We start from the raw sequence: 17033 nt of genomic DNA, 5'->3' as shown, positions 1-17033 counted from the left end.
AAATATCACAGCCCTGAAATAAACCTGGTATGACATAGAATTGTATGGCACAGCCTTCTTCCTCCCTCCAATAGCATCTCTAATGCGTGAGAATTTACCCCATGTTCTTCTGCTCAGCCACACATTTTTACCTGATGGGTAATTCATAGTAAGGACTTTAGGCTTGCTCAGTGTTATCTGTACATTTACCGCTGCTCGGACAGAAAGCTATGCTATAAAGATCAAGGCCAAGTGGCATTAAAAAGGTGAAAGCTGGCATTCAAAGCAGCATACCACTTATTCATGTGTGAAAAAATAGCAAATTTGACTAGCTCAGACATGATACAATTAGGTGATAACCAACAGATAGCTTGGAAAGCATATATATTATCTGAAGAGAGGATAAGTGCCTCTATGGACAGCTGCTTAAAGCTCATTGATAGACTGGTTTTGAGGTAATAAGTCAACCAGGCTGCAGAGCCTTGGTTAATCACAACAGCACACCTCTGATCTGACTTGTATCAGCTATGGAAATGGTATTGCTCAACAAGGACAGAGACCAGAAGAGATCTTAATGCAACATTTACCACAGACTGGTTGAGTGACACTGACAGCCATGCATGCTCAGCATGTCAACAGAGTTATTAACTAATTAGGTAATGTATTACACAGATGCAAGAGATAGGCTGATAAACAAACCTTAGTGATTAGGAAACAATAAACTTTGAGTTACAATTCCTTCTCCGCAGTCCCTGAACTAGGGCTGCTACAGAAAGGGCTGCACAGGATGCACCACCAGACTTCCACTTGTTCCTTGCCACATTACATGATAAAACAGTCTGAATGATGAATCTGAGGTCAAGTATTACATCTAGGCAAGACAGGATAAGTGGTTTCTGGAAGAGGTGCAATTGGAAGCAGCCAGCTGTAAACTGTAGGAAGAAAGACTGAACATAGCTATATTCAGTCAGGTTGTCAAGTCCAATACTCAGTTTTGAACAGGAGCCCAAGCAGATGCCTAAAAATGGATATAAAAGTAGTGTAAGCAGACATGATGCTTTTGAAAAGCTTTCACCCAGACTCCAACAACTTGCAGCTGAACCACAAGGGTCAATTTAACAATTCTCAGAGGATTGCTCTCCCATGATGATGTCTTGTCTGCCCTAAGCCTTCTGGCACTCACAACAATCCCCTGAAGAGGCTCCTCAGGTCACCAATATGGTGCATGAGGAGCCTCATCATCTCTCTTGAACCTGGCTTCTATTAACTTAATTTGAAGACTTACATTCTTGTATGCAAAAAGATCCCAGCAATCAATTATTTTGCATCACCTCCAAGCTACTTTCATCTAACACACCTTTACTGTATCTCCTGTCAGCACTCTCTGTTGCAGGCTGGAGGGTCTTTGGTTTAATGAGTAATTCCTGGAATGTAAGCCATCTCATATTTCTCATCAACCTTGTCACAGTCTTTGTTGTATTTTTGTTAGTTCTACTAGATAGGTTTTTTAAGATGGGGAGGGGGATACAGTCACTTATAAAACTGCTACAGAGTATTTTCATTCAGTTTCTTTCTTGTCTCCTTATCCCTGAAAAGGACTTTGTTTTTATTCAGCGGTAGCTTCTTTCGGACCCTGTAGTGAGGGAGTGTCGCAGAGGTACACTAAAACTGACCCAAACAAAGGACAAGCTCAAACAATTTGATTCCACAGAACAGCCAAAACTACACAACAGGAACCGATGCGAAACAGGGCTAAACCGGAATCAGTGATCACTCCGGTCACACTTGACACGTAAGAAGCTCGAGGCGTCAGCGGGCTGTCGTCACCACACGTCACTGCAGACAGGAGGATGACCCAAAGCGCGCGCTCACGAGGGGGCCCTCTCGCTCTCGTGGGCGCCCAGGGGACGCGGCCGCTGGCGGGGGCGGGGGCGGGGGCGAGGGCTCACCCAGCTCTGCCCAGAGGAGATCACGCACCACAAGGAGCGGAGGGCACTCGGGCCCGGGGGTCTCCCCAGGCGGCACCCCAGCCCAAGGGCGAGGGTCCGCGCACAGACCCGCCGCTCCCAGGGGGTCTCCGGCGGCGCCCCGCTTGCGCCCGGGGCCGATCGGAGCCGCTGTCACCACCGCGCCTGATCCAGAAGCTTCTCTGAGCCGCGGCGCCTCATTGGCTGCGGGCGCTGCCTGTCGACCGCGGGCCCCGCCTCCCCGCTGCCCCTGCCGGGGGCCCCGCGCGGCGCGGGCTGGGCGGCACCGGCCCGGGCTGCGGGGCCGGGCGCGGCGTGGTGCGAAGCGCCGGCGGTGGCCCTGCCAAAAGCCGCGGTCTTCATCGGGGGGGGGGGGGCGGGGGAGTGTACCTGTCACAGGGAGCTCAGAGAACACCTCTTCCAGGTGCAGGTGGACGAGTGAGCAGATAGTGCTCCCTGTGGCTCAAGATTCCCAATGCCTCTACACAGTTACTCCTCTCCACACATTTAGCCAAGTATCCAGGAATCGTTCTTTATTCCAGTTTTCCACTGATTTGCCTGTTAAAGATACCAGGATTAGCAGATTTTAGTTCCCTTACATCTCCCATACAGCCCTTTCTAAAATTACCGTCACATCTGAGATCTTTGAGTCCTGAAGTGCAAGGGATTTGTAAACACGCGGCTACCCACTCCAGTTAACTAGTTCCGAGATTTCACCCTTGAGCTGAACTTTTCTCTGCTCCTGGCAATCTGCTGTAGTTCAGTTTCTGTTTGTTCCACAATTTCTTCCACTAACACTTCACTTTGAGCAAAATACTGATTAATTCCTCCCCAAAAGAATTCCAGCATACAAACCACTTGAAGCTCATGTGCATTGAACAAAAAGCTCATTTAGTTTTTCTAATAGATGTTTACCTTCTCTAAGTGCTCTTTTCACGTGGTGGTATCACATGGAGACCCACCAAACCGTCTAGAAGGCTACCTCCTCCTGTAGTCTCACAAAAGGCGTTTGTTACCCGGTGTACAATAATTCAGCTCACACAGTGAGCCAAGATACAGATTTTATTTCATTTCTGTGCAGAGATGGGTGCTGGGTGGTGACTCCACAAAGCTAGCACACCCGTGCAGTAATATTTTAACATACCCATGTTGCTGTATCTCACTCCTTTATATCAGCATATTGTACCATCATTAGTTCTTAGTCTCTTTGCCTTGATTTAAAGACACAATGTTCCATAATGTCACTGCACAGGCCCAGTGGGTCTTCATGTGGAGTCAAGAATATTTTAGTGAAGAGGTGTTTTTTCCATGCAAATGAATGTAATTCATTTAAAGTTCACATGCTCTTTTAGTTTGCATGCTCTGCTTGGAGTTGCTTTCCATGTCTGGAAATAACTCTGTAATTCCTTTGATTTGCATGGATTTTGTATAACTCTGGATCTTCAGTCTTGCATCAAAAAAATTGTACAATTTCAATTCTGAAAGCATACACGTACTTTCTTCCCCTGCTTCCCCAACTGACATTGAAAGCATCCCACTGAGAAGTACTTACACATCAATACATCAAAAATTTTAGGTACAAGCAGATACAGACATGGGAGGATAGAAGCATGCTGCAGCTAGCATCTTAGGATTCGTTCCTTTTTTCTTAGCAGTACAAAATGAAGTGAACATTTTTATTGCTTTCTGAGAAGAAAACGAAGCACAGCTAGAAGGTGTTACAATCCATTCTAAACCGATTTTTTTCAAAATAGCATTCTACCCATCTAAATGAAACTACCATTCCCTTCCTGAATTATCTGAGGAAGAGAAACATGTCACAGAGTCTAGTCTGTCACGATATGACTAGTAAATTGTGCATCTCTTCGCAGCACTTGCTGTAATACCACATCTCTACAAACCTAAATGCTTCAGAACAGGTTAACTGCAACATATTTAGTGGACTAATTGCTACTAGAGCCTGAAGTATTTCTAGATTCTAGCAATGGGTATGTTACACCCACTGAAGATTTTAGTTGGCCAAAACGACAACCTGTCCTGAGATTAGGAGACATTTAGATATCCTAGCACTTGCATACTAACAAAAGTTCCTCCTCACTGTTTGGATCTCTCCTGGGGGGCTCTCCCAGTGGTTATTCTGCAGGTTCCTTCCTGCTGACAAAGACATGGAAGAACCAGACTTTCAGACTCCAGAGAACAGCTTAAGGGACATATTTCCATGCTGAACTCTTAGTGTGGTTCCAGGAGTAAAGAGTAGCTTTGCTTTTGTTGCAACTTATCACAAATACTGATATCTGTGCCATGCCTAAGCCCTTGAGTGCGGATGCAGGAGGCTCCTGCCATTTTATAGGAATATAGTGAAGAGTAGCAAATTACATCAGTCAGCTGGTAGGAAATGAGATGCAAAAAACAGTTTAAAAGGGTGCTGGTTTGTTGTGGTCTTTATCCTAAGATACAGCATTACCAATTAAGTCTCAAGGCTGACGAAGTGGCAGTAGCTAGTACTGTATCTTTTAAACCATTCACCTCACAGAGCCTGCTAAGGGATAAATAACACTTGATCTGACTAGTTTTCTATTTCCACAGGTTTTCTGTTTTCCTAGGAAGAAACTCTGCTTCCACCAAATAATAACAGAATTCCTATTGATTTGTAGCCAAAACACAAGTAACTTTCAGATTATTTTAAGTCTCAATTCTAAAAGCTAGAGATAATGCTACCCAATGTGGTCAAGAAGAGAAACAGGAACACTAAGTCTTAGTGGCTTGCCTGATAATTCAGTGGCAGAACAATGATTAAGGTGTTTTAGTTCCCTTTCTAAATCCATTTGAACGTGATGTTCCTGTGTGAGATATTTGGGATCTAAAGATCCCAGTTTTCAACTGCCGCTTCAAGAAAGTTATGTGCTTCAGTTGCTGGGTTTCCAGCATGGCCACGAAATGGCACAGTGGAGGCAATACTTCAGGTATAACACAGTTATAACTGCAGTCTAAGAAAGCCATTTCTCATACACTTCTACTGAATTTCTTCAGGAACCACCTCAGAGAAATCCAGATAAAAAAGTAAAATTCTGAATTCCAGTGTTGCCCCATTTTAAAAATATTACTGTCCTCTCTTTTCATATTTCCATCATAACACTATGTTCAAACAACAGTAACAAAGAGGTGGAGAAAGGAAGTTGGCTGTAAAGGTGGAACCCTTAGGGTAAACAGGCGACTAAATATATCAGTCATTGCAAGGAGGATCCTATGGGAAAAAAACACATAATTTTTCTTCTAAAGTTCTCTTGTGCCTAAATGACAAAACAAAAACTGAAGAGAAAGCAAGAGCAGAATGTTTTAGCCAAAACGTTGAGCAATATTTCTTATATTTCTTTACAGAAGAAATCCATCTGAGATCACACTTCAGCTGTGCTCAGGTTTTCTATGTTCTTTATTTAAAAGCTACACAGAGAACAACTTTGACTGACATCGAGTGTGGTGTGTGGGTTCCATGCTGAAATCATCATATTCAAACTGATGCTTAAGAACTTTTCTCAGATATGTTTCATGTCAAATTTACAACTGTGAATGGTGCCATTTGTTCTACTTCTCCTACAACCATTTTTTGTTGTTTCCTGTAATACACAGCATCTAGTGTTGGCCATGAGGGCATTTAAATTCTTCTAGAAGAACCATGTCTCCTATGACATCTGCAAAGAATGACCACGGAGATACTTAGACCTTATGCAATTCAGCTACTTGGTAATATCAATGGAGAGATCAAATGATAAAAAAGAGAAACCTATCATGCAGTTCAGATTTTCCTCCAAAAACACCACCCTTAAAATTCAGAAAAATTCCACCTTTCAAAATGTGTTGTCTGGACTCAGGATGTCCTCTGCTTGACCTCTGTCCCAAGCTGGTTTTGTTGTTTCATTGAAAATATCACTTAGGTCATTGTGTGTTCTGATGTTGCTGACATTCATTATTGAAACTAAGTGTTTTCTATTGAAAACTGTGCTTCCTGTCCCTACAGGCTTTCTCCTTAGTAAGAAGAAGAGGCTTAATGAGGTTTTCTTGTAAGCTAATTCCAGTAATAAATGCGTCAACTGGGAACAAGAAAGAAATTATGAGAGACTGCTGATTCCCTGTTTTCAGGGTCTTCCTTTCAAAACAGCATGTTCTCTTTAGTCCTGAAATGCTGTGGCCCTATGAAAGGCCATAGACTTCAGAAACATAAAAGCTTAATGAACTCTCAGACAGATAACATCTGTTTTGGTTCTAGTTCTGTAGGCAGTAACAGAACCACAATGTTATTTCAGGTTATGAGTGTAAGCTACAGTAGAAACAAGGAAGAATGTCCCTAATATGCGAAAGTGAGACACTGGCAAGACCAGTCTTTGTTCTGAGACAGGCTGGGAAATGAAATGAGGCATTCAACTGTTGCTTGTGATAAAGGTGCGAAGGAAACAAGTATTAGTCAGTTGCCTACTGCTGCCTGCTGCATGGATGAAAAAAGTTCTGCAGACGAAGCCAAACACCACAAGAGTCAAAAATCTCTCCTAAACAAGCCAGGCGCTTGCCTGTGTGAGTTAACAACATGTTTAAACACAGTTAGTCTGCTTCAATGTGTATTTGCAGATGGAAGTGAAGCAAGTTACTATGTACACTGAACACAGTGTTATTTCCCATCTCACCACCTTACAAGACATAGAAAAGTATAAAACAGTATCAGACAAAGCTGGTCTGGACAACCTATTATATTCTGCAACAAATTTTAACCCCATAGAAGATGCAACTGCTTCTGTATGTATTGTTTGGATTCCACATCTCTAAAATGACCTGTAAAGGTCCCTTCCAATCTCAACCATTCTGCAATTCTGTAAGAATTAATAGAAAATAGGATCTTCCCTCCATCTTTCTTTCTGTGATTCCTTATAACATACTTCTCAGCATTATCAGATAGCAAACAAAGTGCTGACATTTCCAGGGAAAAATGGACTCAATTTTGTAATGCCAGAGCTATTTAAATATGGAGGACAGGAAAATTACATTGACTAAAAGGTTTTGGGGTTCATATTGTACCCTGGTGGTAACTTTATTTTAATGAAAACCAGGTATCTGACAGGGTAAAAATTTGCTCTCTTCCAAAGGAAGTGTAAGGAAGATCTTGTATATCTCATTCAGCAAGTCACAACCGCAGGGACAATCCCAGTGTCGTGGTTTAGCCCCAGCCAGCAACTAAGCACCACGCAGCACTTGTTCACTCCCCTTGCCCCAGTGGGATGGGGGAGAGAATCGGAAGAGTAAGAGTGAGAAACACTCCTGGGTTGAGATAAGAACAGTTTAGTAATTGAAACAAAATAAAGTAAAATAGTGGTAGTAATAATAACAATACAATAATAACAATAATAATAATATACAAAGCGATGCACAATGCAATTGCTCACCACCCGCTGACTGATACCCAGACAGTTCCCGAGCAGCGATCACTGCCTCCCGGCCAACTCCTCCCAGTTTATATACTGAGCATGATGTCATATGGTATGGAATAGCCCTTTGGCCAGTTTGGATCAGGTATTCTGGCTGTGCCCCCTCCCAGCTTCTTGTGCACCTGGCAGAGCATGGGAAGCTGAAAAAGCCCTTGACTGGCATAAGCAGTACTTAGCAACAACTAAAACATCAGCATGTTATCAACATTCTTCTCATCCTAAATCCAAAACACAGCACTATGCCAGCTACTAGGAAGATATTTAACTCTATCGCAGCCAAAACCAGGACACTGAGGTACCCCAAAAAGAATTCCAAAGGACTGAGGACAAAACAGTGTAAGAAATGATACACATATGATCAGTGAGTTTAAGGGATGAGCACAGGCTGGCTACTTGAAGCCAAAATAGGTATTCTGTGAACTGCTTCAAATCCTGTAAGATCTGTTCTTCCCTGCTGCTTTAATACTGATCTAATAGTAAAAAAGAGTAAGTGAAAAAGTTAATTTTTTAGTATGCCATCTAGAGGTAGGTCAACTAAAAACTGAGACACAAGCAACAATTCAAATAGGTGGAGAGTTGGCTTACTGAGGTCTGTCTGTCTGTCCACCACTAAACCAATTGAGGGTAGCGTAATAATTAATTTCATGTTTCCTGGCTTGGTGGCTGGATTATTTTTTAATGAAAGTAAAACTAGAATAGAATCATTAAGGTTGGAAAGGTCCTCTAAGATCATCAGTCCAACTGTCAACCCAACACCACCATCCCTACTAAACCATGTCCCAAAGTGCCACCACGTCTACACATCTCTCAAATACCTCCAGGAATGGAGACTCCACCACCTCTCTGGGCAGCCTGTTCCAATGCTTGACCACTCTTTCCGTGAAGATATTTTTCCTAATATCCAATCTAAATCTCCCCTGGTGCAGCTTGAGCCCATTTCCTCTCGTCCTATCGCTAACTACTTGGGAGAAGAGATCAACACCCACCTCACTACAGCCTCCTTTCAGGTAGTTGTAGAGAGCGATAAGGTCTCCCCTCAGCCTCCTCTTCTCCAGGCTAAACAACCCCAGTTCCCTCAGCGGCTCCTCATAAGACCTGTGCTCCAGACCCTTCCCCAGCTTTGTTGCCCTTCTCTGAACATGCTCCAGCACCTCAATGTCTTTCTTGTACTGAGTGGCCCAAAACTGGACACAGTATTCCAGGTGTGGCCTCACCAGTGCCAAGTACAGGGGGACAATCACCTCCCTGCTCCTGCTGGCCACACTATTCCTGATACAAGCCAGGATGCTGTTGGCCTTCTTGGCCACCTGGGCACACTGCTGGCAAAAAGTACATTTGCTTAAAAGCCAGTGTTTTCTCTAGGTGTTTACCAGCAAAGAACTAAAGCTTTCAAATACCCTTTTCAGATTAGACATGCAGTTTCTCCTCATCAAAAGTCACATTATTTCTTTCCCTTGAATAAACAAACCACTTCATATATTGTTTTTCTGGTTAAATTAAATACTTGCTTGCACAGGGCTAGATGTAAGTTAAAGCCAAACATATAAATTGAGGAACATTTTGTTCTTCCTGACAATGCAATATTGCCACAGCATTCAAAACAGGAGTAACAATGTATCAGTACATTATTTCCCCAATTAAGGTAATTTTGTTATACAAGTTGATTCTGCTGGCACCATACCAGATTTTCAAAGTCTTATGTATGCTTTCTTTTTCCTCCTTAATAGCAAAATGTTTTTTATTAAATAATTTTAGTGAAGGTACAATTTCTGTATTTATTCTCTGATAAAACAGGAGTCAGAGCAGCACTTATTTACAGTCTCAGCTTTATCTAGTCTCCGTGATGTACTTCAAATTGCAGCTTTTGGTCCCAGGACAACCATAAGGTCATATAGTACAGTTCTGTTAGCAATTCAGACATTTTAAATCCTGGATTGTTTTAGAACTGGGAGAAATTGTTTGTGGGCTTCTACTTATTGCTCATTTTGTCCTTATGTCCATTGCCTTTTCTCCAGCACTTCGTTTTGAGACAGATTCTCTGGTGAGTCCCTCTAGAGAAGGATTCTGATGTCAACTTCCTTGCTACTTTTAACACAGTTGATACAGAAAGGAAATGTTGGGGGCATTGGCTATAGTCTTGCCTTCTCTGAGTGTCCCATTATTCTGAATAAACATTAACACAAGCTTGAGGTTGCACTCACATTGGAGGGTCATGAATACGCACATAAACAAACACTTGTACAACAGTTCATACGGCACCTTACTATTTGCTAAAAACAAAAAAGCTTGAAGAATAGGTAGGATATATAGTCAGTGTTCCATGTGTCAGGAAAAAAAATTAAACTGATCCACATACAAAGCAGCTACACAGTATCCTAGTTAGGTTACTAACGAACTTTGGCAAATCATTTTAACCGCTCATTGAAATTTTTCAAAGTTTTGTTTTTGTTCATGTGCAACACAATTTAATGAATCAGCAATCAGCAAAATACACTATAAGAAGCTTGACAGATTTTTATTATTAAGGAGCACTTGGAGATTACTGGGGTTAATACTTGAATTTTCCTGCTCTTTGAAAGCTATTCTGGTGGTAAATTGAGATAGAAAATCCACAACCACTTCAGCTGATCTCTGACTTCATCTGGGGCTGTTGCATTGCTTAAGTAAAGTTGGTACAAGTAAACGTAAAAACAAAGGTCTCCCAGATATTCACTCTATTGGTTTTTTTTATACTCATAGTTGTGAAACTATTATTTTTAATTTAACATACAGAAACAGCTTGGAATATCTAACTACATATAAATGCAATTATTCTTCATATGAAATAAAGGTTCCACTTTATATTACAAGATTAGCTTTTTTCATAAGATGACCTATAATTAATTAGCATGTAAGAATAACAGCTGTGACATGCAGCATCCTAACACTTAAATTCTCTTCTGAAAATTTAACTTCTTGCAAATTTTTCAGAAGTTTTTGCACTGATTAAAAAAATATAAGGAAAACAACCATGCCCAGTTTCCTGGTTTCAGCTGCGATAGAGTTAATTTTCTTCCTAGTAGCTGGCATAGTGCTGTGTTTCAGATTTAGGATGAGAATAATGCTGATAACACACTGATGTTTTAGTTGTGGCTAAGCAGTGCTTATGTTAGTCAAGGGCTTTTTCAGCTTCCCATGCTCTGCCAGGTGCACAAGAAGCTGGGAGGGGGCACAGCCAGAATACCTGATCCAAACTGGCCAAAGGGCTATTCCATACCATATGACATCATGCTCAGTATATAAACTGGGAGGAGCTGGCTGGGAGGCAGTGATCGCTGCTCGGGAACTGTCTGGGTATCGGGCAGCAGGTGGTGAGTGGTTGCATCACTTGTTTTTCCTGGGTTTTGTTCTTCTTGTTGTTTTCCTTTTCACCATTTTATTATTATTATTACTATTATTAATGTTTTATTTTATTTAAATTATTAAACTGTTCTTATCTCAACCCACAAGTTTTCTTACTTTTACCCTTCCAATTCTCTTCCCCATCCCACCTGGGGTGGGGTGGGGTGTGAGCGAGTGCCTGTTTGCTGCTTGGTTGCCAGATGGGGTTAAACCACGACACCAGTCCTGAAACACTAAGTGAAGAGATTTCATGTTAGTGGCTGGGGCTGTCTGGATGCAGAACCAAGACTTAGTGAACTCATCTGAAAGCAAAACATGAAATATTGGCTCTATGAAATGCAATGGCAAAATCCTCTAACATGACTAAGGTCAGAATTTTGCCCACACTGAAGAGATGACTAGTAGCATTCATCGATATTCAGAAATGGCACAAGCATTTGGAGAGTCGTGCTATGAATATTTAAGAAACAAGTAAGCATCGGGTGGTTTCTCAATTAAGTTCCTATTTTAGCCACAAAAAAATTTAAGTATATCAGTAGATTTGTTGCAGAGCTGCAAAGTGCTTGAATTACTGAGTGCTAGTCAGAAGACTTCCTTTTTTAAAGAGAAAGCAAGAGATTGCTAAATGCTGTTAACCTCTGTTAAAGCAGATTACACAAGTAAGGATGCTCACTCTATGAACAACTGTGGAAGGGAAACGAGCTATCACAGAGTGTATACTGCGTATGTGAAGTGAGGACTGTTTTTCACCATGTGTATCACTTTATCTCTACAGTTAATACATTTCATTTACTGTATTAGTACCTAGTCATTGTTACAAGACTTTGTCACAAGTCTTTGCTTTCATTTTGTTTTGAACAGCCTAATATTAACAACAATATAACCTCAATACTTTTCAATAGAAATAACTTATTGCTGTATCACAAAGCTCTGTGACGTTTAACTACCAAGAATGCAGTATATCTGGAGATGCACAGACACATATAATTTTATCAAATCAGATCAAATACAATTTTGTGTCTTTATTTATACATAAAGAGGTTTCCACTCTTAAAAAAACACAGCCAAAAATCTATGAAGAGCCCAACAGGCTACTTTCCTGTAACAACAGCAGATGGAAGTAATGAATTCAAACTCTTCCCTTTCACACCCAGACTATGGCTGTTTGCTGTTCCCTTCCCCACCCACTCTAGGGACTCTTGCAATGGGGGTTCTCAAGTTCTCCACCTTAAAGTAGGTGTCATGGGAGAGGGGGCCTGGGAATAGTTATCATGTACCTGTATTCTGACCAAAAGTGGACTATGCATTACCTCATGAGCACCGAGATAATTTTTGTTCCAGTAAGGAATAAGTCATATTTACAGTATTTACCAGCTATCCCCAGTGAGCTCTATTGTTCTGGCTAGATTAGATATAGATGGTGTGGATGTTGCTGAAAGTGACACCAATGCCAGTTTTGGTCTGTTTCTCCAGTGCTCAGCTGGGAAGCTTAACTAGCATTGGTAGCCTCCGTATCAGAAGTTTAGGATACTTGAAGCCTTTGAAACACTCTTTTTCTAAGGACAGATTGATCGCTGGAGGGAGGGTGTAAGACTGAGAAATGGTCTGAAAGCATATGTGAAAATGAGTGAGAGGAGTTCCTCCAGCTTTGCCAGCTTGGCAATAGAGAAGTAATCATTGAGAACAGTAAGGGGAAAACTACTGACACTGCAGTGTTATAAAGAGGCAGTTTGGGGTTACAGCTGCTCTGTCCTTCATGCCCTTGGGTGGAGTGCTGAGTATGTACACTGCAAACTGTCTTAACAGACCTGCAGCTAAAAGGATTCTGTGCCTGGTGGAAGGAGGGAAAGAGCTACAAAAGTATTCTAACTCATAGGTCTTAGAGATAACCTGAGGATGTTAATGTGTAGTCTCCAGGGAAAATTCATGATGAAGTGGAAATGATTAATATTTTTAAGCTGTGTGTATGGCAACATGTCTAAAAGGTTTTATACAGTTTTAGAACAATGCAAAAATAATAGCACTCCAATCAGCATGAATTCATTTAGGAATTCAATAGGAATATAAATTCTGAAAATTGTATGGTAAGGTTAACCTCAGATAGGCACTCTGAGAATATAGCACTGAGGAAGGGGAGAGACAGTCTGCAGTAGTTTCCATAACATTAGAAAAAGACCTTAAAAAATCTGTCTCATAAACACATGAGCTGCTCCACAAACTTACACTGAGAGACCTGGACTCCTCTACAGGGCAGAAAAGAAAGGACACGTTGTGTGAATCCTTCTTACTTGCTATAACTTATTATTATTATTATTGTTATTTTATTAAAAAGCCTTCTACATGAGGATCTCCAGGACCTAGGATGTGAGGATTCAAGACTTGAAGAAACAAACTTGAGCTATCCTGAAAGGCATTGCAGGTTATCTCTCTCAATAGTCAAAGGTGAATTATTCCGTAAATGGAAAGTATATTGAATAAAATGCCAAATAAATAAACAGTAGCCTTGCTTTGTATTCAGCCAGCTGAATATGAGTTGGTAGTATGCCCAGGTGGCCAAGAAGGCCAACAGCATCCTGGCTTGTATCAGGAATAGTGTGGCCAGCAGGAGCAGGGAGGTGATTGTCCCCCTGTACTCGGGACTGGTGAGGCCGCACCTGGAATACTGTGTCCAGTTTTGGGCGCCTCAGTACAAGAAGGATATTGAGGTGCTGGAGCGTGTCCAGAGAAGGTCAACAAAGCTGGGGAAGGGTCTGGAGCACAGGTCTTATGAGGAGCAGCTGAGGGAACAGGGATTGTTTAGTCTGGAGAAGAGGAGGCTGAGGGGAGACCTTATCGCTCTCTCCAGCTGCCTGAAAGGAGGGGGTAGTGAGGTAGGTGTTGATCTCTTCTCCCAAGTAGTTAGGGATAGGACGAGAGGAAATGGGCTCAAGGTGCGTCAGGGGAGATTTAGATTGGATATTAGGAAAAATATCTTCACGGAAAGAGTGGTCAAGCATTGGAACAGGCTGCCCAGAGAGGTGGTGGAGTCTCCATTCCTGGAGGTATTTGAGAGATGTGTAGATGTGGTGCTTAGGGACATGGTTTAGTGGTGGGCTTGGCAGTGTTAAGTTTATGGTTGGACTAGGTGATCTTAAAGGTCTTTTCCAACCTAAATGATTCTATGTTTCTTGAAAATTTAGATTTTTCTTGTAGAATTGTGCATATGACCTGGAAGCACCTGCCTAGGCAAAACTCTTCCTTTAAATTTGAAGCTTAGAGAATTTTTAAGGTAGACAGTGAAGGAAATTCATAGAAACTTTTTGTGAAGTCACCACTGTAGGTGGAATTAATGTGAGTGTCTTGGCCTAAAGAGTCATAGTGCTGTATAAAAGGATAGAAAAAGTAACTGCAGGGCAGCTCATAGGGCTCTACTCAGAAGTTTGCTAACTATGACATCTCTTTATTAGCTTGAAAATATGAGTACCTGGAGAGCAAGCTCATTTTAGTAGTCTCACCTGCTAGTCCTTCACACTGTTTGTTTCTTGGCAAATAATCCACATTAAAAAGAAAATGTAACCAAATGAAACCTCTGGTGTGCTCTTCCATAAGACCAAGTGCAGACAAATGTGTACAAAACCACTGTGACTTCCTATTTTTTGAAATAAATATGCCACATCTGAATAGACTATTTTCAGTGAAGGCCTGCAAAGCTGCATTCAGGTAAAAGGAATGAAAAGACTCCTCTGAGCTGAAAATGTAAGCTGAATAGCATCTCTCTGCAGCAGGCTGCTTCTTACTGTGGCTGGGTTAGGTACTTTCTGTAGCTGAAGAAAATCTGAAAGTCATTGCAGCTTACTGTACCAACCTGAAAACAACAAATAAAACAAAAATCCTACTGCCTAATTAGGCAGTGAGCTGGATAGCATCACAATACCAGCTATGAATGAAGGCTTGGGCTCCTTTCTGCTGTATTCAGAGCACTGCAAGCTAACCTACCATTTGAAAACACAACTAAAGTTTTTGCCTCCAGAGAGGCTGTCTTCAACAGAGTGCTGTTGAAGACAAGGCACCCAACCTCAAGCATTCTGCAAGATTAGGCAAGAGCACTGGATTGCTCAGCATCTTGCAGAACTGAGGTCTTTTGAAGAGGTGAAGCCCTGAAGCCATAGCAGATGAGAGATTAGGGGAAGAGAGCATTTAATTTGATTTTCCAAAATAGGTTACCTAAGCGTCTCAGACTCAAGTCAAACATGCTGTTCTGCTTGTTGTCAGGCTGGGTGAATGGGTGGTTGCTGTCTAGTACTGAGACTGCAGCCATCCTACCAGAAGTTATCACTCAATTCCATCTGCCATTTTTGCTGTCACTGTGTAGCATTCCTTCGCATAGGGTTAGGAAGCCTGGTACTACTGAAATGCATTAGCCAACCTGGACTGTTTTAGTAGAGCCAGGTGAGGGAGCAAAATCACACCAGATACTGAAAAGCCACCCAAAACCTGCTGTATTCATAATATGCAAAGAGCAAACTGCAATGCCATTGAAATGAAAAAATAGATAACATGTCATTTCTTTTGAGTTATAGCATCTGATCTGCAACTGAAATCCTTTTAATTAATCAAAGAGATTTAAAACAGAAAGTAAGTACCTAGCCTTTTAACATGACAGCAGGGTACCCTTTCTGTTCCATTAAATGCATCTAATTGCAGTCCAAGACTGCACAGGGTTCTTCATCAATTTATACTTTGTTTTTCAAAGCATTCTGAAGAGACAGTGAATGAGTCAGAGAAGAGCAAAAGGCATGCTGATTGATCCTCAAATCAGTACTTTCTAATGTTCACTGAGAAGAAGGGAGTTTAAGGGCAGATACTGCATAGTACAAGCTTCCTTCCTTGCTTCTTTTTCTGGAGAATTACCTGATCTTCCTCAGAGCAACACCAATGAAACTACAGGGGTTCTTGTAAGATAAAACAAAAAAGGAGCTGTTTAAAGTATTTTCTACACTGTTCGGAAACATTTAATTTCAAAAAAGAACAAAAGAATGTTTCATCTTCAAGAGGAACAGAAAGATGGGGCAATTCCAGACTCCAACCAGAAGGAGGCAAATAAAAATAATGAGAAAGGGTAAGGAAAAGTTAATTACAATAATCATGGTATTAAGCTTTCCTTTAATGACATTTATTCAAAGCATAAGCCATCCAAGTTTGTTCTCACCTTCAAGTATTGCCTTTATCAGAGAAATTGCTGCTTCAACTGTTTTATTAGAAATGGTTTGAGGGAATCTTCCCTTAAAACTATTTACTTTTTCTTTATCACCCTGGTTATGAATCTGGCTCCAGGTACCTGAGTATGTCTATACTGCAGTTAAAGCAGTGGCCATGGAACAATGGAGAAAGTCTTGACCTAACTTTACGTTAGCTGTCTTGGATACTGGTCTTACCATAAATACATAGAAATTAGAAGGGCTGATTTAGACAAAATTGTCTGCCTCAGGTAAGTCTACACTAAACTTCAAGATAATTTCTCATTATCTAAAAGGAAGAATTAGGTTTTTGCATTTTGAACTTACCATTCAGGAACCGATCCAAACATCTAGTTTGTTTTCCTGCCTATATCAACAGAAAATAGCTAACATGTCAAAAGACTGCAAGAATCTCAAACTTAAGACAGCAATATTACCTGCATGAATGTAATTCTAATCTCTCAGACTGGTTTAAAGTCAGAAATATGGAGCTTCATAGATCTGACATTCGTCTCCAGTTATGATTACCCTAGGTAAATTATTTCTCCTATAAATATTCCATTATTGGAAGCAAGAATATACTGGTTAATATATTCATATATAAATACTAATTTCTGTGGCAGCATTATGTTAACCATTATTTTAATTTCTTGTGGCAGCGAGCTCCATGGTTCATATGGATGTTAACATTCCAAAGTGGTAAAAAAGAGAGGTAACATAGCAAATTCGTCATAGAGAGAAAAGATAATGGCTCACCAGCGCCTCCTGGAAGTTTGGCAGAGATTCAAAATATCTGATGGAGAATATTTAGGCAAAATACTTATTACATAGAATACACAGGATCTCGTTTTCATTAGATGTTACATTATGTAAAGTACGGTACATCCACAGAGAGGTTGCTGAATATTGTGAGCTAGACTTCTGAAGTACAAATAAATGTACTGGCTTAAATGTGATCAGTAGTAAACCTCTCATGAAAGAGGCAAAAGGAGCATCTCTGTACAAAAATTATTACAGCT

Source organism: Pelecanus crispus, chromosome Z (genome assembly GCF_030463565.1).
Source record: "Pelecanus crispus isolate bPelCri1 chromosome Z, bPelCri1.pri, whole genome shotgun sequence".
Lineage (NCBI taxonomy): Eukaryota > Metazoa > Chordata > Aves > Pelecaniformes > Pelecanidae > Pelecanus > Pelecanus crispus.
Note: the sequence above shows the minus strand (reverse complement) of the source record.